Below are 23,193 nucleotides of genomic sequence, written 5' to 3' on the forward strand. Positions count from 1 at the left end.
TAAAGTAGCATATATTAACAAAGAATATACTCTTAGAGATCTCATAACTAGAACTAATTAAGGTTGGTAATTAACTTTGGAAAGAACCCAAAAACAAAGAAAACAATTAGACAAATGATCTGTTAGTTTAGAAGATGCAAAACTTTGAAAGTGCCAATGACTCAGTCGAATGTCTCTTAAACTTTCTACCAGAAACATTGGAAACCTGATGGGCTAGATCCTGGTGTGTGTGCTCTCTGCTTTAGCCCTTTCCACAGGGATGTCGTGAGGATAGAGACCATAGATGTGAAGACACATCAAGCATTAGAAACAGAGATGCAAAATATACCCAAGTTATTATTATCATTCTTCAGATTGATTGTTCTAGCAGGACTTCTTCATAAAGGATACTATGGCATTGGATCCATTCATAAAAAGCCCAATAAGCAAAAGACAGAAAACAAAAATCAAAACAAAAACAACACAAACAAAGCAAATGGCAAACACCTGGAGTAAGTTCCGGAGTGCCCAGCTAAGCATCTTTCAATGGGTGGGGGAGCTCTGGCCTGTGAAGGCTGCTCAGGGCTGGACCCAGAGCTGAAGAATAGCATTGCAAGGGGACTAAATCACTGGGCTCATGAAGTTGTGTGTTGTGTGTCTGGAGGGTTGTCAATCAAACCGTTCTGGTACTCACAAAATGATTCAAAGAGCCCTAACATGAGAAGGACTGAGTCTCTGTGGATGCTGAGAATTGTAGGTAATACTGCCAACTGATGTCTGCCAGGTCTTCAGATGGTAATGCTTTTATGCCAACTCCTACATCTTTCCCTCCTTCTTTTCTTTCTCTCTCCTCTCCTTTTTTTCTTTCTACCATATCATGTTCCTGTCTTCAGCTGAATTTGTCATCTATTACCATCTAATGTTTACATGATTTACTGCCAGGCCACTGTCTTCACCTGGTGCAATAGATTGAGCATTAAGGCCTCCCTGAAACCACCATGTCGAAACCTAATCTCCAGTGTGATGGTATTTGGAGGTAGGGTCATTGGGATGTGATTAGGCCATGAGGGTACCACCCTCATGAATGGGATTTGTGCCCTTATTGAAAAGACTTCAGACTTAAGTCTGATAAGACTCCCTTATCCCCTCCACCATGTGAGGATACAGTGAGAAGACAGTTTTCTATGAACCAAGAAGGGGGCTCTCACCAGACACCGAATCTGCCAGTGCCTTGATCTTGGTCTTCCTAGCTTCCAGGAATGTTACAGATAAATGTTTGCTGTTTAAGGCACCCAGTCTAGGGACTCCTGGCTGGCTCAGTTGGAAAAGCGTGTAACTCTTGATCTTGGGATTGTGGATTCAAGCCCCGTGTTGGATGTAGAGATTACTTAAATAAATAAAACTTAAAAAAAAAAAAAGTCACCCAGTCTATAGTATTTTTGTCAAAGCAGCCTGAACCGAGACACTTGGATTTTTCCAAAAGTAAAGTCTGAGACAAGAACTTGTGTGCAGAACTTGTGTGGCTGGGATCAGAAGCGAGAACCAGGGAGCATGAAACGGAGAGGGAAGAAAAGCCAATCAACGGTGCTTTATGGAGTGGTCCAGGCAGCAGGCAGCTGGGACTGCATCTTACTAGGACCATCTGAGACTGTAGAATGCTGACCAGAATTGCTCACAATGAAAGTACTGACAAGCAAATTTGTCCATCAGCTCTTATTTCCAGTTTGTTAAGAGTTTTCTCCAGTTGCTATTGCATGTAACCTGAGCAGTCTTCTCCCTGTGTGGTTCCTAAGCATTGCAGGGCAGAAAGGTGGGTTCTTTACAGAACTGCAGGTGGTCTGCAGTGTCTCTAAGGACACGTGCTGCAGTAGTAGATGGTATTAGAGGTGAAGCTGGAAGGATATGAGGTGATCCTAAGGGACTCTGATGTGCCAGGCCTTCCTCAACCATCTTTTCTATAATTGACTCATGTTAATCTATCTGATAGAGTGCATAACTTGTTCTGGGAACATGCTTGTAATCCAAAGCACTTGTACATCAAAGTGAATTTCAAGAACCATTGGCTCAGTGATCATGTGATGTTGGGCGTCACGTACTACTGGTATGGCAAGACATCGTTCGTTTATCAAGTTAAAATTTATTAGAAATGTTTGTTCATCTTGTGGAACACTCACAGAATAAGCTACTCACAACCCAAGGTTTTACTGTAATTGACATTTATTCCTCTTAAATTTCATAGTATTGATTTTTTACTAGCAAATTTGCCTAGAGAATACTTTAAATATTCTGTTTCTTTCACTTACAATTGTGCCAGTCATGGTGAGTTGGAAGGTCTGGATATGGAGTAGGCTGGCTTGAACTCAAATCCCAACTCCACACTAAGTAGTGCTAAGTAGTAACTTCCTTGAAGAAGTTACTATAAACCATAAATTGGGGATGATTGCAGTACCTACCCAACAAAATTATTGTTCTAAAATTTAAATAAAATAGGGATGTCTAGCTGGCTCAGTCAGAAGAGTGTGTGACTCCTCATCTTGAGTTATGTGTTCAAGTCCCATGTTAGGTGTACAGATTACTAAAAAAATAAATAAAAATTAAAAAAAAAAGACTGAATAAAATACTAATCGTAAAACAGTTAGCTTGGTATATGGGTCACACAAACTAGTGCTTATTATTTTAAAATATATATGTACACATATGTACATAAGTCAGATGAGTATAACTTCATACCTTCATCTAAGTCATTGGTAAAAATGAATTAAAAAGGTTCAAATGAAGAACGCAACAGCAATTTTCGAAGCCTTCCCTTTAGGTTAACATCAATGCATGGGATCATAAAATCTCAGGGTTCTTTTTCATTTTTTTTGTTTTTTTCTTTCAAGTTTTATTGAAATTCCAGTTAGTTTACATATAGTGTAATGTTAATTTCAGGAGTAGAATTTAGTGACTCATCACTTACATATAACACCCAGGGTTCATCACAACAAGTGCCCTCTTCAATGCCCACCCCCCATCTAGCCCATCCCCCCACCCACATCCATTCCAGCAATGCTCAGTTTGTTCTCTATAATTGAGAGTCTGTTTTATGGTTTGCCTCTCTCTCTCTCTTTCTTTTCTTTTTGACCCTATGTTCATCTGTTTCATTTCTTAAATTCCACATATGAGTGAAATCATAATGTATTTGTCTTTCTCTGATATAATACACCCTAGCTTCACTGTGTCATTGCAATTGGCAAGATTTCATTCTTTTTGATGGCTTAGTAATAATATTCCATAGTGTGTGTGCGTGTGTGTGTGTGTGTGGCATTTTATTTATCCATTCATCAGTTGATGGACATTTGGACTCTTTCCATATTTGGCTATTGTTGATAATACATCAACCCTGACACATCAGGGTGCATGTGTCCCTTCAAATCAGTATTTTTTTATCCTTTGGGTAAATACCTAGTTGTGTAATTGCTGGATCATAGGGTAGTTCTATTTTTAACTTTCTATGGATCTCCATACTGTTTTCCACAGTGGCTGCATCAGTTTGCATTCCCACCAATAGTGTAAGAGGATTCTCCTTTCTCTGCATAATCACCAATATCTGTTGTTTCCTGTGTTGTTAATTTTAGCCATTTTGATAGGTGTGAGGTGATATCTCATTGTAGTTTTGATTTGTATTTCCCTGATGATGAGTGATATTGAGCATCTTTTCATGTGTTTGTTAGCGCTCTGTATATATTCCTTGGAAAAGTGTCTAATCATGTCTTCTACCTATTTTTTAACCGCGTTATTTATTTTTTGGGTGTTGAGTTTGATAAGTTCGTTACAGATTTTGAATATTAACCCTTTATCAGATAGGTCATTTGCAAATATCTTCTCTCATTCCAAAGGTTCCCCTTTAGTTTTGTTGATTCTTTCCTTTGCTGTGCGGAAGCTTTTTATCTTGATGAAGTCCCAATAGTTCATTTTTGCTTTTTGTTTTCCTTGCCTCCAGAGATGTATCTAGTAAGAAGTTGATATGGCCAATGTCAAAGAAGTTGATGCCTGTGTTCTCCTCTAGTGTTTTGATAGTTTCCTGTCTCACATTTAGGCCTTTCATCCATTTCAATTTATTCTTGTGTATGGTGTAAAAAAAAGGGGGGGGGAGGATCCAGTTTCATTCTTTTGCACATTGCTGTCCAGTTTTCTCAACACCATTTGTTAAAGAGACTATCTGTTTTCCATTGGATATCCTTTCCTGCTTTGTCAAAGATTGGTTGACCATATAGTTGTGAGTCCATTTCTGGGTTTTTTAAATCTGTTCCACTGATCTATGTGTCTGTGTTTATGACGGTACTGTACTGTCGTCTTAATTACTACAGCTTTGTAATGTATCTTGAAGTCTGGAATTATGATGCCTCCAGGTTTATTTTCCGTTTTCAAGATTGCTTTGGTTATTTGGGGTTTTTGTGGTTCTATACAAATATTAGGATTGTTCATTCTAGCGCTGTGAAAAATGGTGGGGCGCCTGGGTGGCTCAGTTGGTTAAGCGTCCAACTTCGGCTCAGGTCATGATCTCACAATTCGTGGGTTCAAGCCCCGCATCAGGCTCTGTGCTGACAGCCTGTGCTTCAGATTCTGTGTGTGTGTCTCTCTCTGCTCCTCCCTGGCTCACGCTCTGTCTCTGTCTCTCAAAATAAATAAATGTAAAAAAAATTAAAAAAAAAAAGAAAAATGCTGGTGGTATTTTGATAGGGATTGCATTAAATCTGTAGATTACTGTGAGTAATGTAGACACATAACAATTTTTAAAAATATTTTAACTATATTTGTTTTTCCAATCCTTGAGCATGGAATATTTCTCCATTTCTTTGTGTCATCTTCAATTTCTTTCATAAAGTTTTCAGAGTGCAAATCTTTTACCTCTTTGGTTAGGTTTATTCCTAGGTATCTTATATTTTTTGGTGTAATTGTAAATGGGATTGATTCTTTGATTTCTCTTTTTGCTCTTTCATTATTGGTGTATAGAAATGCAACAGATTTCTGTATGTTGATTATATCCTGCAACTTTACTGAATTTGTGTTATCAGTTCTAGCAGTTTTTTTGGTGGAATCTTATGTGTTACCTACATACAGTATCATGTTGTCTGTGAATAGTGAAAATTTGACTTCTTCCTTGCTGATTTGGATGCCTTTTATTTCTTTTTGTTGTCTGATTGCTGAGGCTAGGACTTCCAGTACTCTGTTAAATAGTAATGGATAAATAATAATGGTAATAGTAACATTACTATGTTAAATAGTAAGACATTCCTGTCTTATTCCCGACCATAGAGGAAAAGCTTTTAGTTTTCCCCCCATTGAGAATGGTATTAGCTGTGGCTCTTCTGTATATGACCTTTATGATGTTGAAGTCTGTTTTCTCTTATCCTTAACTTGTTGAGGGTTTTTATCAAGAATGGTTGCTGTATTTTCTTAAATGCTTTTTCTGCGTTTATTGAGAGGAACTTATAGTTCTTATCCTTTTTTAAAAAGTATTATTAATGTGGTATATAATATGTTGATTTGAGAATACTGAACCACACTTGCAGCCCAGGAATAAATCCCACCTTATCATCATGAATTATTCTTTTAATGTACTGTTGGATTCGATTTGCAAGTATTTTGTTGAGAGTTTTTGCATCCATGTTCATTAGGGATATTGGCCTGTAATTCTCTTTTTTAGTGGGGTCTTTGTCTGGTTTTGGAATCAAGGTAATGCTGGCCTTAGAGAATGAATTTCTATTTTTCTAGAATGGTTTGAGAAGAATAGGTATTAACTCTTCTTTGAATGGTTGATAGAATTCTCCTGGGAAGCCATCTGGTCTAGGACTTTTGTTTGTTGGGAGATTTTTGATTACTGATTAATTTCTTTGCTGGTTATTGGTCTATTAGAGTTCTCTATTTCTTCCTGTTTCAGTTTTGGTAGTTTATGTTTTAAGTTTCTAAGAATTTATCCATTTCTTCCAGATTGCCCAATTTGTTGGCATATAATTTTTTATAATATTCTCTTATTAATTGTTCATATTTCTGTGGTGTTGGTTGTGATCTCTCTTATCTCATGTGTGGTTTTATTTATTTGAGTCCTTTCTCTTTTCTTTTTGATAAGTCTGAATAGGTGTTTATCAATTTTATTAATTTTTTCAAAGAACCAGCTCCTGGTTTCATTGATCTGTTCTAGTGGTGTTTTGTTTCTTTGTTTGTTTCTATATCATTTATTTCTGCTCTAATCTTTATCATTTCCCTTTTTCTTCTGGATTTAGGTTTCATTTGTTGTTCTTTTTCTAGCTCCTTAAGTGTAAATTTAGGTTGCATATTTGAGATTTTTCTTGCTTCTTGAGGTGGACCAGTGTTGCAATATACTTCCCTCTTATGACTGCTTTTGCTGCATTCCAGAGGGTTTTGGACTGTTGTGTTTTGTCACTTGTTTCCATGTGTTTTATTTTATTTCTTCTTTAATTTGATGCTTGACCCATTCATTCTTTAGTTGGATACTCTTTAACCTCCATGCATTTGTGGTCATTTACATTTTTTCTTGTGATTGACTTCAAGGTTCATAGTTTTGTGGTTGGAAAATATACATGGTATCATCTCAACCTTATTGAGGTCTGATTTGTGGCCTAGTATATGTGATCTATTCTGGAGAATGTCCCATCTGCACTTGAAAAGACTGTGTATTCTGCTGCTTTAGGATGAAATGTTTTGGATATATCTGTTAAGTCCATCCGTCTCAGTATGTCATTCAAAGCCATTGTTTCCTTGTAGATTTTCTGCTTAGGTCATCTGTCCATTGATGTAAGTGGGATGTTAAAGTCCCCTAACATTATTGTATTACTATCAGTGAGTTCCTTTATGTTTGTTATAATTTTTTTATATATTTGGGTGCTTTCAAGTTAGGGCATAAATATTTATAATTGTTAGATCTTCTTGTTGGATAGACTCTTTTATTATGATACAGTGCCCTTCTTCATCTCTTCTTATAGTCTTTGGTATAAAATCTAGTTTATCTGACATAAGTATTGCCACTCTGGCTTTTTTTTTTTTGATGTCCATTAGTATGATAAATGGTTCTCCATCCCACTTTCAATCTGCAGGTGTCTTTATGCCTAAAAAGCAACATATATATATAGGTCTTGTTTTGTTTTTTTTTTATCCATTCTAACACCCTATGTCTTTTGATTGGACCAGTTAGTCCATTTACATTCAGAGTAATTATTGATAGATATTAATTTAGTGCCATTTTATTACTTTTGTTGTTGTTTCTGTATACTCTTTCTGTTCCTTTCTAGTCTTTTGTCACTTTTTGGTCTTTCTTTCCTACATAAAGAGTCCCCTTTAATATTTCTTGCAGGACTGGTTTAGTGATCTTGAACTCCTTGAGTTTTTGTTTGTCTGAGAAACTATTTTTCCTTCTATTCTGAATGACAGCCTTGCTGGATAGAGTATTCTTGGCTGCATATTTTTCTCATTCAGCATGTTGAATATAACACACCACTCCCTTCTTGCCTGCCAAGTTTCTGTAGAAAGATCTGCTGCTAACTTTATTTGTCTTCCTTTGTAAGTTAAGGACTTCGTTTGTCTTGTTGCTTTTAGGATTTTCTCTTTTTCTCTATATTTTGCAAATTTAACTGCAATATGTCTTGATGCTAGCCTGCTTTTGTTGATTTTGATGGAAGTTCCCTGTGCCTCCTGGATTTGGATGTCTGTTTCCTTCCCTAGGTTATAGAAGTTTTAAGTTACAATTTCCTCAAATAAATTTTCTACCCCTTTTCCCTCTCTTCTTCTGGGACTCCTATGATATGAATGTTATTATGCTTTATGAAGTCACTGAGTTCTCTGAGTCTACATTTGTGATCTAATTTTTCTTTCCCTCTTCTTTTTAGCTTCATTATTTTCCATAGTTTTGTTTTCTAAATTATTTTCCATAGTTTTATCTTCTATATCACTTATTTGTTCCTCTGCTTCTTCCATTCCTGTCATTACATCCAGTCAGTTTCAAATCTCGGTTATTCCATTTTTCATTTCAGACCGACTAGTTTTTAGGTCTTTTATCTCTGTTGTAAGGGACTACCTGATGTTTTCTATGCTTTTCCCAAGCCCAGCTACTATCCATATGATTGTTGCTTTAAATTCTGGATCAGCCATATTACTTATATCTGTTACAATTAGATCCTTGGCTGTGACCTTTTCTTGTTCTTTCTTTTGGATTGAATTCCTCCATGTTGGCATTTTGTCTAAGTCTCTTATTCTCTGTGTTGAGAAAGCTTATGTTTCTTGCTACTGAGAGTAATGGTTTTATGAAGAAGAGGTCATATACTGTCCAGGGCCTGGCACTTCAGGAAGTGTCTCTAGCGTATGCTGTGTGCACTCTGCTGTTGTGTTTTGGCTGCTCTTTCCCTCAGGTCAGTTCTCTGCAGAATTTTTCCTTGCCTGCTGTGGGGAGTGCTGGACCTTGGCCAGAGTGTGGTGAATTTTAAGTAGGTGTGCTCTGGTCTGCTTGTTAAAAGAGACCCGATGCTGTTTCCACTAGAGCTGAAGCTTTGCAGCACTCTATGGTCAGTATATGTAGTGTGTGTGTGTGTGTGTGTGTGTGTGTGTAGTGGGGGGGGGGAGTTGTGCTGGTCTTCTGGGGGAGGGACCTGCTGCTCTGGATCTCAGGCACACTTGCTGAAGGAAAGCAGCACGTGCAGAGCACAGGTGGGTGGGGCTTGGTGCAAGCTGTTTAGGCACACTGTTGGCATTGTGCTGGTTACTGAAGTTAGTAAGGGAGGGGCAAGGGAGAGAAATGGCACCAGCTCCCCTCTCTCATCCCTGGAGAGGGGAGTTTGCACCCTCCGCTGTCTAGGAAGCCCACCCGGAAGAGTGAAAAATCTCTCTTCATGTGTTCCAGGCTTCTCTCAGATCCCTGCCTCCACCTTGTTTGTGTCTGAGCTGTCTGCCCGTCCAGTAGCACAGTACACCTGTGGTCTATCCCAGGCAGGCCAGATGAGTTTTAAAACACCAAATTTTAGAGACCTGGCATGGTGCGAACTTGCTCCGGTCCTCTGGGGGAGGGTCTCACTGCACTGGGATTGATGAAGGTTTGTCCCAGAAGGGCATTTGCACCAAAGTGCGGGGGGCATGGAGTTTGGAGTAAAGCACAGTGAAGAACCAGTGTCCAGGTTAGCCACCCTCAGCAGGTGTCTCTGCACCTATGCTGAGAGGCATGGGAGTGCAATGGTGCTCACCAACTCTTTTGTTCACTGAGAAGCAATGCCGCTTCTCCCAGATACACTCCAGGAAGGGGGAACTGTCTCTCCTAGTGCATCCCAAGGGATCCTCAGATCATGCTGTCTGCTCCCAGGCTCTGCCTTCCTTTACCACAGGAGCACTGCAGCACCCTCAGGGCTTTACAGCAGCCATGACACAGACCTGTAAAACTCCAGTCTTTGACCCCTGCTGCTTCTAAAAACTACAAAAATCTGTCCCTCTCATTTTCCCAAAGGCTTTAGGCAAGTGTTTTCCTTGTGTGATCACCCGTGTGTTCCTCTCTCTCTCTCTTCTCTTTCCATGACCAGGGCTCCCTCCCCTCCACAGCACCCACAATCTGTTTCTCCCCCAAATCACATCTCCGCATCTCCTGCCTTCCATGATGTGGCCCTCTTCTCCCCTCTAGTTATACAGTTTGTTCTATTAGTCCTCAGGTAGATTTCTTGTGTATTCAGAATGATTTGATGTTTCTCTAGCTGTGTTTGAGTGACAAAGCAAGCGTAGGGTCCTCCTACTACTCTGCCATCTTAGCTCCTCTCTAAAATCTCAGTTTTTAAAGTCCAAACACCCATCTTATGCTAGTGTTCATCTCAAGAGATATTTCAATTGGTTTGATAAGTTAAGGAATGCTATATCTACATAGTAGTGTTACTCAAAATGTGGTCTAAGAATCAGTGCTGGTCCCTCAACTGTTACTGGTCCACAATGAGATATGTACAGAAATTGAGAGTAAGTGGGTACAAATTTGTATAACAATTTGGCATTGCCTTGACATTCAAATGCACTTGCCAATGAACTCATTTCATTGAACAGCACATAGGCCAGATCAGAAAGTATTGAACTTGAGGGGCACCTGGGTGGCTCAGTCAGTTGAGCGTCTGATTTTGGCTCAGATCTGATTTCTGCTGACAGCTCAGAGCCTGGAGCCTGCTTCAGATTCTGTGTCTCCCTCTCTCTCTGCCTCTCCCTTGCTTGTGCTGTCTCTCTCTCTCTCTCTCTCTCTAAAATAAATAAATATTAGAAAAAATTTTTTTAAGAAAGTGTTGAACTTGTGAGGTAAGTCATATGTGGTGAGAAGTAGGGCTGTCTAAAACACGATATTCTAAAGTTAATTTGCCAACTACAACCCCAAAGTATATGAAGACAGAATCCCTATCTTTCTTCAAAAGTTAACTTAAATGTAACTAATTTTACAGAATAAATAGCTGGAACTCACTGCTGATAAAGAATTGAGAAAGTTTACAAATAGAGTATCACTAATTCATTTTGGAAAAAGTTAAAAATGAACATCATGTTTTGTCCTTGTTTCCATGTATACATCCCTGCAAGACTGGTTTCTCTATTTTAAGTATTATGAAGACACAGAAAGAGTTTTGATATACATTTTCTCCTATGAAAAGCATTGTCATCCATCTAACCTAGATGAGGTAAGTTAAGAAGCAAGAGGCAAATTCATCCATTACATTAACATTAAATATTAATATAAAAATTGGCCGCTAAAAGTGTGAATATAGGTGTTTAATATGGGAATGTATTCCACTAGTGATTTTGTGTTACGATGGCACAATCATCAAAATTATGAGTGTAACAGAAATTTTCTCCATTATGTACCTCTACAGATGTTTTCAATGAACGATGTATATAGTTTTTTAAAAAATTCAATCTATATTTGTTTTGATATTTAATGAAATATAATTTAATGTCTATTGAACCTAATATTAAAAAGGGAGCATGTATTTTGTATGCCTTTGTTTTTTTACTGGTAATTTATTTTTATTGGTTTCATAAAAGTTACCCATCTGTTGGAAATTTTGTAAGATTAGATCTTCCACAAAAGTTTGAGAAGCATTGCTCTATGCTTTCACTTGATTTATCAACCCATCAGAAAAAAAAGAGAGAGAAAGAGAGATGAATAGCTCCTATGCAACTGAGGAATATAACCCTTTAAGATTTTATCATCTATTATAACAACAACTACAATTACAACAGCAATTATACCACCCATGACTGTGTACAGCTGAATTATTGCATATGAAGTGACTCTGAAGACAGGTTTTAAAATAACCACAAAACTAGACTTTTATGGTGACCATTTTACAATATATATTAACATTGAATCGATATGCTGTACACCTAAAACCAATATGATATTGTATTTCAGTTATGCTTCAATAAAAGACACCACCACCAGTTTTGACATTCTCAACAACTTCCACCAATCTCATCCACATAATCCACATCATAGCATGTTAGAAGAAGGTATCACTGGGGCGCCTGGGCGGCTCAGTCGGTTGGGCGTCCGACTTCAGCTCAGGTCGTGATCTCGCAGTCCGTGAGTTTGGGCCCCGCATCTGGCCCTGTGCTGACGGCTCAGAGCCTGGAGCCTTTTTCGGATTCTGTGTCTCCCTCTCTCTCTCTGCCCCTCCCCTGCTCATGCTCTGTCTCTCTCTGTCTCAAAAATAAATAAAAACATTTTAAAAATGAAAAAAAAGAAGAAGGTATCACTGAAAACATCATCTTTACCTGGTGGTGCCTGAGACCACAATAAACATCCACACCCTTAGAGGCAATGAGAAGTGGGGAGGTTGGTGGGCAGGAGTGCCACACATGTAGATCACCACTCTGGGTCACTTTCATCTTTGGTACAGTTTTTCTGGCTGACCCCATCGCATGGACCTGGCCTGGCAGCTTTAAAATTGGAATAAAGCTATAATTCATCAGCCAGCATTTACTGATCCTGGCATATACCCTGGGATTACCAAGACTGCGAGAAGTGGGAAAAAAAAGAAAAGAAAAAGAAAAAGAAAAGAAAGCATAGAAGGAAGGAAGTTAATAATAATGACAGAGCCCAGTGTATGATTTTTTATGTGTAGAAAAATAAAGGGATGAATATGTTCATTTTAAAAAAACATCTTCAGTGAGATGCAATTCACAGATACAATTTATCCATTTATTTTTTTTTCAACGTTTATTTATTTTTGGGACAGAGAGAGACAGAGCATGAATGGGGGAGGGGCAGAGAGAGAGGGAGACACAGAATCGGAAACAGGCTCCAGGCTCTGAGCCATCAGCCCAGAGCCCGACGCGGGGCTCGAACTCACGGACCACGAGATTGTGACCTGGCTGAAGTCGGACGCTTAACCGATTGCGCCACCCAGGCGCCCCCAATTTATCCATTTAAACTTACAATTTAAGGGGCATTAGCATTTTCAGAGTTGTGCAACCATCACCACCATCTAAGATTAGAGTGTTGTAATTCAGGGGCACCTGTGTGGCTCAGCTGGTTCAGCATCCGACGCTTGATTTCAGCTCAGGTCATGATTTCATGGGCATGAGATTAAGCCCCACACTGGGCTCTGTGCCGGGTGTGGAGCCTGTTTAAGATACTCTCTTCCTCTCACTCTGCCTCTGTGAATGCTTTAATTCATTCACATTTATATAAATAATAATCATGCAGGTACATGTACATGCATATATAGGCCTATATATAGGCTTATATATGCATGTACATGTACCTGCATATATAGGCCTATATATAGGCCTATATATGCATATACAAATACTTAAACTCTAAGTCATTACTGAATAAAAAAAATAAATCTTTGAATCTATGGTCACCTTAGAAGATTAACTAAAGGAGCGTAACCTTTTGCCATTTCTTTATTGCTCCAGAGAGGAGTTGAATGTGTAGCCCAGGAGTGGATGTCTCAACGTGGTGCCCCATTACGTGAGCATAAATGGCACTGGACCTTTTTGGGCAGGTTTGGGCCATAGTTGTGCTGTGCAGCCCGTCAGTGGTGCTGGTGATTTTTCAATGTTGACTCTGGCTGAAATTACCAACATGTTTCTGAGGTGGCCACAAGATGTCAGATAATGATTTTACTTCCCACTAAGATTAGGTTCAAACTGGATATCTACAGAGGAGATGACCCATGTGTTCCCTCTTTATTTTCCTCTACTTCAAATCCTAGTTCCTTGACCTACTCTTGCTTCCAAATATAGTTTGTCCCTCTGGTCTGCCCCTCCTCACAGTTCTCATCCTCTTCTTGGACTCCAGGAAATCTGATTGCCACTCTTGGAAGGCTATCTGGGATAACTGGGTTTTCATGAACTGTTATTTTAGTGGCTAGACATTCAGCCCACTAAGTATTTTTCTTAAATGCAAATAACACATTCTTTTCCAAGTGCACCACTCCAGAGCATCCCAACCACCAACCACAGTCCCATGTAGAACCCTTCATGATTAAAACAATAAATGTGTTCATCTGGGAAGAGGGAAGAAAATGAGAATGTTATTTCATTGGAAAACTCAAATGATTTCAAAATAAATATAAGGAAAATACAGCTCCCTAATGTAAACTTGACTGTGGAAGGCAAACATCATAAAAATGTGGTCTCTGTTTTAGGTGTTCTGGAAACAAACTCACTTTTAGGGTTCGAGGAGCTATTCCAAGCATTGATAGAATGAATCTTGTGTTTGAAGGATTATGTAGACCCTTCCTTCCTTCCTCAAGCAGTCTTTTTAAACTTTCAGTGGTTCTGAGGCTAATTTTGGTTCTGATAAACAGCTGAACTCTAAAACCATACTGGTTTACCTTTTCATTGCCAACAGTGAAAACAGATCATCTGTGTGAAGAATTTTAATTACATAAAATCACAACTTAATCAGAGCTCTTCTATATTTTCTAAGTATTCATCATGTGCCAGCCCTGGGCCGGGAACACCATGAGCCTTCACTCATAGGGTGGGTATACGTCTTAGAGTGGAGACAATCATTGAGAACAGTAATAATACCTAAGAATGCTCTGCTGGGCAAAGAGCATGTTTCCAGGAGAGTTCAGGGCAGATGCACTGGCAAGAAAGTAATATTCATGGCACATGGAAATCACAGGCTTCCTCGAAGTGGCATATTATCCTCATTACTTGATTCCTAGATCAGCAGACACTATGCCGAATACAAGCCTACTCCTTAGAAACAGTTTCCCAAATCCAGGAAACCACCACGATAGAAATGCTTGCCTCAGTGCATTTAAAAGTTTTTCAACAATAAAGGATATCACTTGCATATCTTCTAAACAGGAGCAAACTGGCAATCTTTTTCATGTTTCTTTTTTCTCTAGGATGCTGGCATCTGTTTCTGCTCTGTTTGCTAGGGTTTTCATTTAAAAAGTATAATATATACAACTTCTCTATGATTAAAACGTATTGCCTTTTGTGAATGATGAATTCAGGCAAGTATCCCTGTCTTTATTTTCCATCACAGTTGGTCATAAATCCTGCAACCCAGAAGTGATAATGTTCTTTGGCTTCATGTAATTGTGCTGGCTGGGGCTCTGGATGCTCATGTCTCCATTTTTATTGTGTTGGGAAGTCAGACAACTCTTCCAACTTGCTGATGGAGATGTTGGCGGTGGCCCAGCTCTCTAGGGTGATGATAGTTGGATTGCTTTCTCTAAGGGATTGCTTTCCTCTGGCCAGCGATTTCTCTCGTGGTTCTGTGTCCATTCTTTGGAAGGCCATGAAGAAAAGAAAAATATTTCCCTGCTTTACAACTTAATGGAGGGTGGGGGAGGGATGGGCATGTTGAGCTGGAAAGCTTAAAGGAAAATAAGTGAGTCACCTTAAATGCGTCCACATTGATTCAATCGCTCCTCCCCCGTCCCTGTCTCCCTTACTTCCTTCCTCCCCCCTCCCTCCTTTCCTTTCTTTCTTCTTTCCTTCCTCCTTCCCTTCCTGTCTCCCTTTCTTCTTACTTACCTTCTACCCTCCCTCCTTCCCTCCTTTCTTCCTTCTTTCCCCCCATTTCACATGCATTTATTAAAATACCTTATATGCTCTGAACTATACTGGGTGTCATCAAAGTCCTAAAGAAATTTTGTGGTCTGGCAGACATGCAAAAGACAACTATAATAGGAAATTTGGGGAAGAGTGTCAGCTTTGGCAGTGTATGTGTTAGGGTTACATTAGTTGTTGTAACAATAAACTAAAAAAAAAATGGCTTAACACAACAGAAGAGTGTTTCTTACTCAGATAATAATCCAAAGCAGATGTTCCTTATCTGTGGGTTAAAGGATTCAGGTTTCTGTCTACATCTCAGAATCATTTTCAGCCCTCCGAGACAGTGAAGAGGCACATTCACTTCTTAGAAGCCCTCCTTCTCCTCATTTTCCACTGGTGAAAACTTGTCGCATGACCCCAGCGAGATGCAAAGGAGACTGGGAAGCACAGTCCCAGCTGGGCAGCTGCGTTTCCACAGGATGGAAGGAAACAAAAAGGTAAGTGGACAGTTACCCACAAGGAGAGTAGGAGCAAACTCTCTTTTTTTGAACAATTAATCTTCAGATGACAATAGAACACTTAGTAAGAGAAGTCTGGTGGGCATAATTTCTAGCATAAACTAGCATAGAGACTAGAAAGACAAAGTGATCTGAAGATCTAAAAGTTGGGATACAAGCAAGTGTCAAGAAAACATGATAGTGTTTATACCACTTCGTATGGAAGAAGGGGAAGTTTCCATTTTCAAATCCACCATCACAGTGTGATTTGGCTCATTTTCTTTTTTTTTTTTCTTTTTTTTTTTTCTTGAAGGGATCATAAAAATTAAATCTAAAACGAATGTAATTCTTCAGAAAGCAGATTCGGTTGCCCTTTGAGATACCTAATTTACCAAGCTCCGTTAATGGGTGCCATCTTGCAGTTGGGGAAATGAGCCACTACCTTTGGAAGTCAGGTTTGTTAGCTTTTTTGCCTGAATCCCCTCCAATTTTCTCACAGCCTCAGTGAGCACAGTTTCTTTTCATCCTAATGTGGCGGGGGATAAAATGAAAGGAAGTTTTCCTTAATTCAATAGTGAAACTTGCCAGTTGGGAAGCACTTTGAAATACAAACTAATTAATAAGCACAACTCTCTTCTAGAGCAGGAAGGATTGCTGTTCTCATTTTTCACAGCTGAGAAGGCTGCAGTTAACATAGTGGGCCCCAGGCTGTGTACCTCATCTGCCTAAGAACTTTGAGGCACCAGCCCCGCATTCTCTCAGAATGGCATTTGGCCTCTCTAGAGAATAATCCGTTTTTATACGGGTTGTAGCTAACAGTGATTTCCTCGATGACTCCACACTGCCACTGGCACTGGGTATGCAATTAGTAACGTTCTTGTCACAAACTGTGAGTGACCCATTAAAGAGAATTAAGAAAAAGTGACTCACTGGATGACTCTGTATCTCACAGACACTTAAAAAATTTTTTTTAATGTCTTTATTCTTTTTTGACAGAGAGAGAGAGAGAGAGAGAGAGAGAACACAAGTGGGAGAGGGGCAGAGAGAGAGATACACACAGAATCCAAAGCAGGTTCCAGGCTCTGAGCTGTCAGCACAGAGCCTGATGCAGGGCTCGAACCTACAAACCATGGGATCATGACCTGAGCCAAATTTGGACGCTTAACCGACTGAGCCACCCAGGCACCCCTCACGGACACTTTTAGAGATGGAGAAATTTGTTCTGACATCAGCACTGTGCTAAACTGAGAATAAGATAAGAGGTATCTGTTCCTACCTTCATGGTACTAAGACCTTGGGCCCCAAATTATGAGTGCCATTGTACAGGTACAGAAGTGGAGATCCAGAGATCACTGCCTTCCCAAGGGGACTCATTAGCAGGACTTTCATCCTGATATCGTTCTTCTGTCTTGGCCCACAAAATGTAGTCAGTCATATACAGATAGCAATGCAACTATTTCAGAAAGAGAAACACTTACCATAAGTGATGTTACGCATGAAGGGTTGCCTAGAGCACATCTTTTGTGATGGAATAATTGGTTCTGAATTGTATCATACTCACAAACTGGCCCCTGTGGCAGTGGACTCTATAATTAACCTGTGAAGCCCAAAATGCTTTGTACCCACAATGAAAACATTTATATTTTGAGGTATAGGGCATATTGCCATAAACTGCTGGTAGTCAAATATAAGGGAATACTTAGGAAAGAACACAGATCTTTGTGGAATCTTTGTTTATCCCTTCTTGAAGAAGTATATGCTCCTCATATATGTGAGAGAATTAATATTCAGGAATAAACCAAGTCAGGGCACTTTGGGTTCATTTTTACTTGTGACCACAGTGAGCTCTGATGTTATAAAACCACACTGTGCAATACGAAAGCCACTAGCCCTCACGTATGACTACTATGAACTGAAATGTGTTCTAGGTGTAAAATACATGCTGGATTTTGAAATGTTAATGTGGAAATGAGATTGCAAAAATAGTTCAATGTATTATATGATAAGATAATATCTCTGGATATATTGGGTTAAATACAACATATTATCAAAATGAGTTTCACCTGTTTCTTTTTACTTTCGTAATATGATTACTGGTAAATTTGAAATTCCATATGTGTGTGGATCACAACTTGGAAGGTGATTTCATAGAATTCTAGCTTCTTAAGGGTCTTCTAACTGTGAAATCTTATTCAACCATTGAGTCCTCCAGACTACCAGAAGCCTCTGCTGGTAACAAGAGCTTCCTTTAGAATCAACAGGAAGACGTCAGTATGTGAGCAAAGAAATGTTTCCTGATTTTTGAATTTTCTTCCTTATTTTATTTCCTAATATTAGAAACAATCTGGGGGCACCTGGGTGGCTCAGTTGGTTAAGCGTCCAACTCTTGGTTTTGGCTCAGGTCATGATCTCATGGTTTGTGGGAAACGGCCCTGGGTTGGGCTCCCTGCTGACAGCTCAGAGCCTTGGGATTCTCTTTCCCTCTCTCTCTGCCCCTCCTCTACTCTCTCCTTCTTTCTCTCAAAATAAATAAACTTTTAAAAACTTTTTAAAAAGATCTGGAAGAAAATACTTTTCATATCTTTCTTCCTTGGCCAACTCTTACACGCCCTTTAAGACACTCCATGTCTCTTGGAAGCCATCCCTCACCAGCATCCTGCACCTCCGTAATGTGGCCTAAAGCTGAGTTGGATCCTTCTGTTCTGTGCTACCATAGCCAGACTGTCTTCACGAGCTTGTCTCTTTATCCCATTTTTCTATCAATTCCTTATGGTCAGAGATTGTCTTTCATTTTTGTATTTCCAGGAAATAGAGCCAGGAAACATTACACAAATATTTGTTGACTAATTGCTTAATTGAAGAGGGAGTGAATAAAAATAATTCTTTAGTTGGAATTGTTACTTCAGAATTACTAATAATTCTTACAGCTTACATTTGATTGACATGCCACAGAAGTTATATTAGTTTATCTTCACCAAAGGATTTGGGGAAAAATCCTTCCTCACTGGAAGCATTATATTGTAGTAATTACAATTCTTCATAATGACTCCCCCCATCCAGTCAGGAGTACCTTGAAAATTATATTGCTGAATACAGATTGCCACGTGAAAATTATAAAGTAACAATTTATATGTATTTGCATGTCATAAACAAAGATGATGGCAGAGAGGATATTAGTGACATACATGAGGCATTCCTTGGGGGTGGAGAAGGTTCCTACAGAAAAATTAATCTGTTGTATTTGGGATGTCATGTAATTTTCTCTCCAAACCCAAACATTTTGAAAGTTAATGAGAGTGTTATAATATTTATTCTGGCACAAAAAAGGGCTGTTAAGGACAAATCAGGATATACATTCACCCTAGTTATATTAAATAAGAAAAATTTGTCAAGATAAGGGGCCTGTGGTACAGAAAAGATGGACGAGCTGTCCCCACAGGTTGATGGGATGGAAGCGACTCTCATTGTGAATGGAAAACCTAAGAGGAGACAAGTAGTTCAAGATCCCAACTATGTCCCCTGATGGCTGGACTATGCTCTACTAAGTGGATGAAACTTTACAGCTGGTCCCTGCAGATAAAGCAACTTCATGCACTCTGTGAGTAGAGGTCTGATCACCTACTCCTCAGCTCACAAACCCATAACATTGTTTGGAAGGACCTATCCTGTCAGTTGTGGGAAGATGGCTTCCTTGACCAATGCTAACTGAGCTAACATCTTTCTCTTGCTTTCTATGCTCCTCATCAAAGTGGTTGGAAAGAGGGAGGGGCCATAGAGCTGCAACTCATTAACGCCACAAGCCTCTGTCATTGTTTCCAATGTGTTCCTACTAGCCTTCGAGAAAACCCAAAAGCTATGTTATCTTGGTAAGAGCTTTCAATTAAAACCACTGCATATACTATTATTTGTTTCAGAGATGAAGAAATTGAGTCTTAGAGATAGGAAAAAATCTGCCCATAGTGAGAACCAGGGAGTAGATTTCTGAATCCCTGTCTGGGGCACTTCCCACTGCCACACACAACTTTGGGGAAGATTGCCCTGCCTTCAGTTAGTTTGCAAATAAACTTAAAATTTTCGAGACAAAGGTATGACATTGGCTCTTTGTTTCCTGGAGGTGTGGTTACCTTGGTCCATTTTTTAGGCTGCTTCTCTCTCTCTTTCTCTCTGTCTCTTTTAATGTTTCTTTTTGAGAGAAAGAGGGAGACAGAGAGCAAGCAGGGGAGGGGCAGAGAGAAAGGGAGACACAGAATCCGAAGCAGGCTCCAGGCTCTGAGCTGTCAGCACAGAGCCCGACACCGGGCTCGAACTCACGAGCCGTGGGATCATGACCTGAGCTGAAGTTGGCCGCTTAACCCACTAAGTCACCCAGGCACCCCCAAGTCTGGTTCTTTTTGAGTAAATGGGACTCTGTGCGCCAAACCACCACAGCAAGTCTCACAGATGGCCTGTGTTGCTCCAGAGCTCCACGGACGCCGACCAGCATTATTTAAGTTTTCATTCAAAATCTCCTTTAGGGTGACTTCTGTGCACCTGAAGTGCCTGTTCAAGAAGATCAACAAATGGCTGAAGACAGATTTTTCAGCCAGAGGAAAGAATTATTACCTTACCATCAGTCTAATGAAAACAGAGGTGAAATACCAACCTGCACCAGATAAACAGCATACCAAGCCATCCATCACACTCAGCCGCACTGAGCAGAACACCCTAACTGATTTCACCTGACTTTTCTGCTTCACTCAGACGGGCATTCACAGCATCAGAGAGCTGGGACCTTTTCCCACAAGTTTCTGTCAGAATAAAGACCTGGACAGGAATCCTTTAGGCTATTCCCTGTCCCAATCTAAACTTTCTTTTCTCTATAGTCCCAGACAGCAATAGCTTCTTAGGGGCCCACTTCTCCCATGCATGCTCCAAGCTAGTGTTCCCTTCCGGGACCTGCTTTCTACTACTGCTCTACTCAACACCTCCAATGGCAACATTCTTTTTCAGGGTCAACAGTCAACAATTAGTATATCCAATCATTTAATATAAGTGCCTTCTGGGTATACAGATGTAAGACCCTGTGTTCTAAGAGCTCCGAGTCTAGGAGAGAAGATAGACGTCTTGCATATATAGATATCCTTTCACTTTTTGTATATATCATCACTCATTTTGCCTCAACAGTATCATGCGAAGTAGAGGAGGTGCTATTAAACTCGCCTTCAAGAAGAGGAAGCTGTGACTTAGATACACGGTGTCACCCAAAGTCATAGATGGAAGAAACCTAGAGCTCAACATTTTCTGAATGTGTGATTAGATTCCAGTCTACCAACCCCAGCTCCGTGATTTCCCTTCACTACGCGAGACTTCTTTGGTTCTGTTTTCAGATTGCCCCTTTTCTTCTAGAAATCTAAAAACCCAATCTTTTGTAGCACCTCCCAGGTCAGCTCCCACAGGAGACCCTCCACCCAACTGTTACTCTGCTATCATTGTTTTCCAGAAGTTAGTGCTGTGCTAGTCTTAGGGAATCTTAACAACTTTCAGCAGGTGTACAAATTTGGTAGCAGCTGCTGGGTGTGGCTACTCTGACACAGCGTGAGGCAAGTACAAAGATATGGCTCCTGGTTCAAGACACAGCTATATTTTGTTCAGGATTCACATTCCATGCCATGGGGTCCTGAGTCTTCGCTGGGCCCAAAGATCTGGCTCTCCTAGCAGCAGTGGTCCTGGCAGGAAAAGCATCTTTCTTGCTGGTGATGGGGCTGTGATGATGATGGGACCAGGTGATGGTGAAACTCTTATAAGTTAGCCAAACAGAAAAGAACCCCATGAAAATAGGATCAGTGTTGTAACCAGTCACAGTCACCGGTCACTTCCGTACCCAGAGCGGCGATGCAGAGAATTTCTGGGTGGCAAGAGAGTATATAAGCCATCCTTGATACATGGTTCCTCATTTCTTTCTACTGCACACGACTTGCATCCGAAAATTTGTTTTGCTGGCCTTCCAATGTTTGTATGCTAAATGCCACCAAGTCAGACTTAAATGTCGATTTTTCACTTTCTGAGTCTGTTTATTAGAAAGCATAATGCATGTTAATAAAGAAAAAGCTTCAACAGATTTTTAAACGTATAACAAATAAATTAAAAACCATCAACTTGCTCAAATACCACTGTATGTTTGTGGCTTGCAGGGCCAAGGAAGGCCAGGAAGCCGATTTTCTATGTTCCCAGCTTAGCATCACTCACAAATATTTGGTCTTGTAAAAAGATGTGACAGCCTAACTAGCCAAATCCTTACCTATGCCCTTATCTTATGACCTTCACTGGCTGGAAAATCACAGACCCACAACAAAAAGAAGTAAAATTCTTTTTAAAAACAAATTTTATGTTTATTTATTTAAATTAATTAATTAATTTATTTATTTATTTTTCAATATATGAAGTTTATTGTCAAATTGGTTTCCATACAACACCCAGTGCTCATCCCATAAGGTGCCCTCCTCAATACCCATCACCCACCCTCCCCTCCCTCCCACCCCCCATCAACCCTCAGTTCTCAGTTTTTAAGAGTCTCTTATGCTTTGGCTCTCTCCCACTCTAACCTCTTTTTTTTTTTTTCTTCCCCTCCCGCGTGGGTTTCTGTTAAGTTTCTCAGGATCCACATAAGAGTGAAAACATATGGTATCTGTCTTTCTCTGTATGGCTTATTTCACTTAGCATAACATTCTCCAGTTCCATCCACGTTGCTACAAAGGGCCATATTTCATTCTTTCTCATTGCCACGTAGTACTCCATTGTGTATATAAACCACAATTTCTTTATCCATTCATCAGTTGATGGACATTTAGGCTCTTTCCATAATTTGGCTATTGTTGAGAGTGCTGCTATAAACATTGGGGTACAAGTGCCCCTATGCATCAGCACTCCTGCATCCCTTGGGTAAATTCCTAGCAGTGCTATTGCTGGGTCATAGGGTAGGTCTATTTTTAATTTTTTGAGGAACCTCCACACTGTTTTCCAGACTGGCTGCACCAATTTGCATTCCCACCAACAGTGCAAGAGGGTTCCCATTTCTCCACATCCTCTCCAGCATCTATAGTCTCCTGATTTTATTTATTTTTGAGAGAGAGACAGAGCATGAGAAGGGGAGGGGCAGAGACAGAGGCAGACACAGAATCAGAAACAGGCTCCAGGCTCTGAGCTGTCAGCACAGAGCCCGATGTGGGCCTTGAACTCAGAATGGCGAGATCATGACCTAGGCTGAAGTTGGATGCTTAACTGAATGAGCCACCCAGGTGCCCCCAGGAAGTAAAATTCTTAAAGTAGGGACTCTATTTATAAACCTCTTTGGCTTTTGCAAGATGAGAGCCACTTGTGAGTGGCGGCTTTGAATGCTTGGCTATATCTCTGCAATGGTGAATAAAAGAAACAATGCACATTTTGTTAACAATGGCCTTTTGGGGAACTTGTTTAGAGAGTTCTAGTGTGTTATAAAAATCATGTTGACATCTGCTGATCTCTGAAATAAGGAATCATAATAGAAACAAAACGATATGAAATATATTTGTGGCAGGCACTAAGCATATGTTGGCTTGTTTAATACTTACAGCCATTCCAAAATATTTTCATAACCCTAGTATACAAGTGAAGAAACCGAGCCACAGAGCCAGGACGAAAACTACACATCTAGTAAGTGGCAAAGGTATTA

This window comes from Prionailurus bengalensis, chromosome C1 (assembly GCF_016509475.1).
Source record: "Prionailurus bengalensis isolate Pbe53 chromosome C1, Fcat_Pben_1.1_paternal_pri, whole genome shotgun sequence".
Classification (NCBI taxonomy): Eukaryota; Metazoa; Chordata; class Mammalia; order Carnivora; family Felidae; genus Prionailurus; species Prionailurus bengalensis.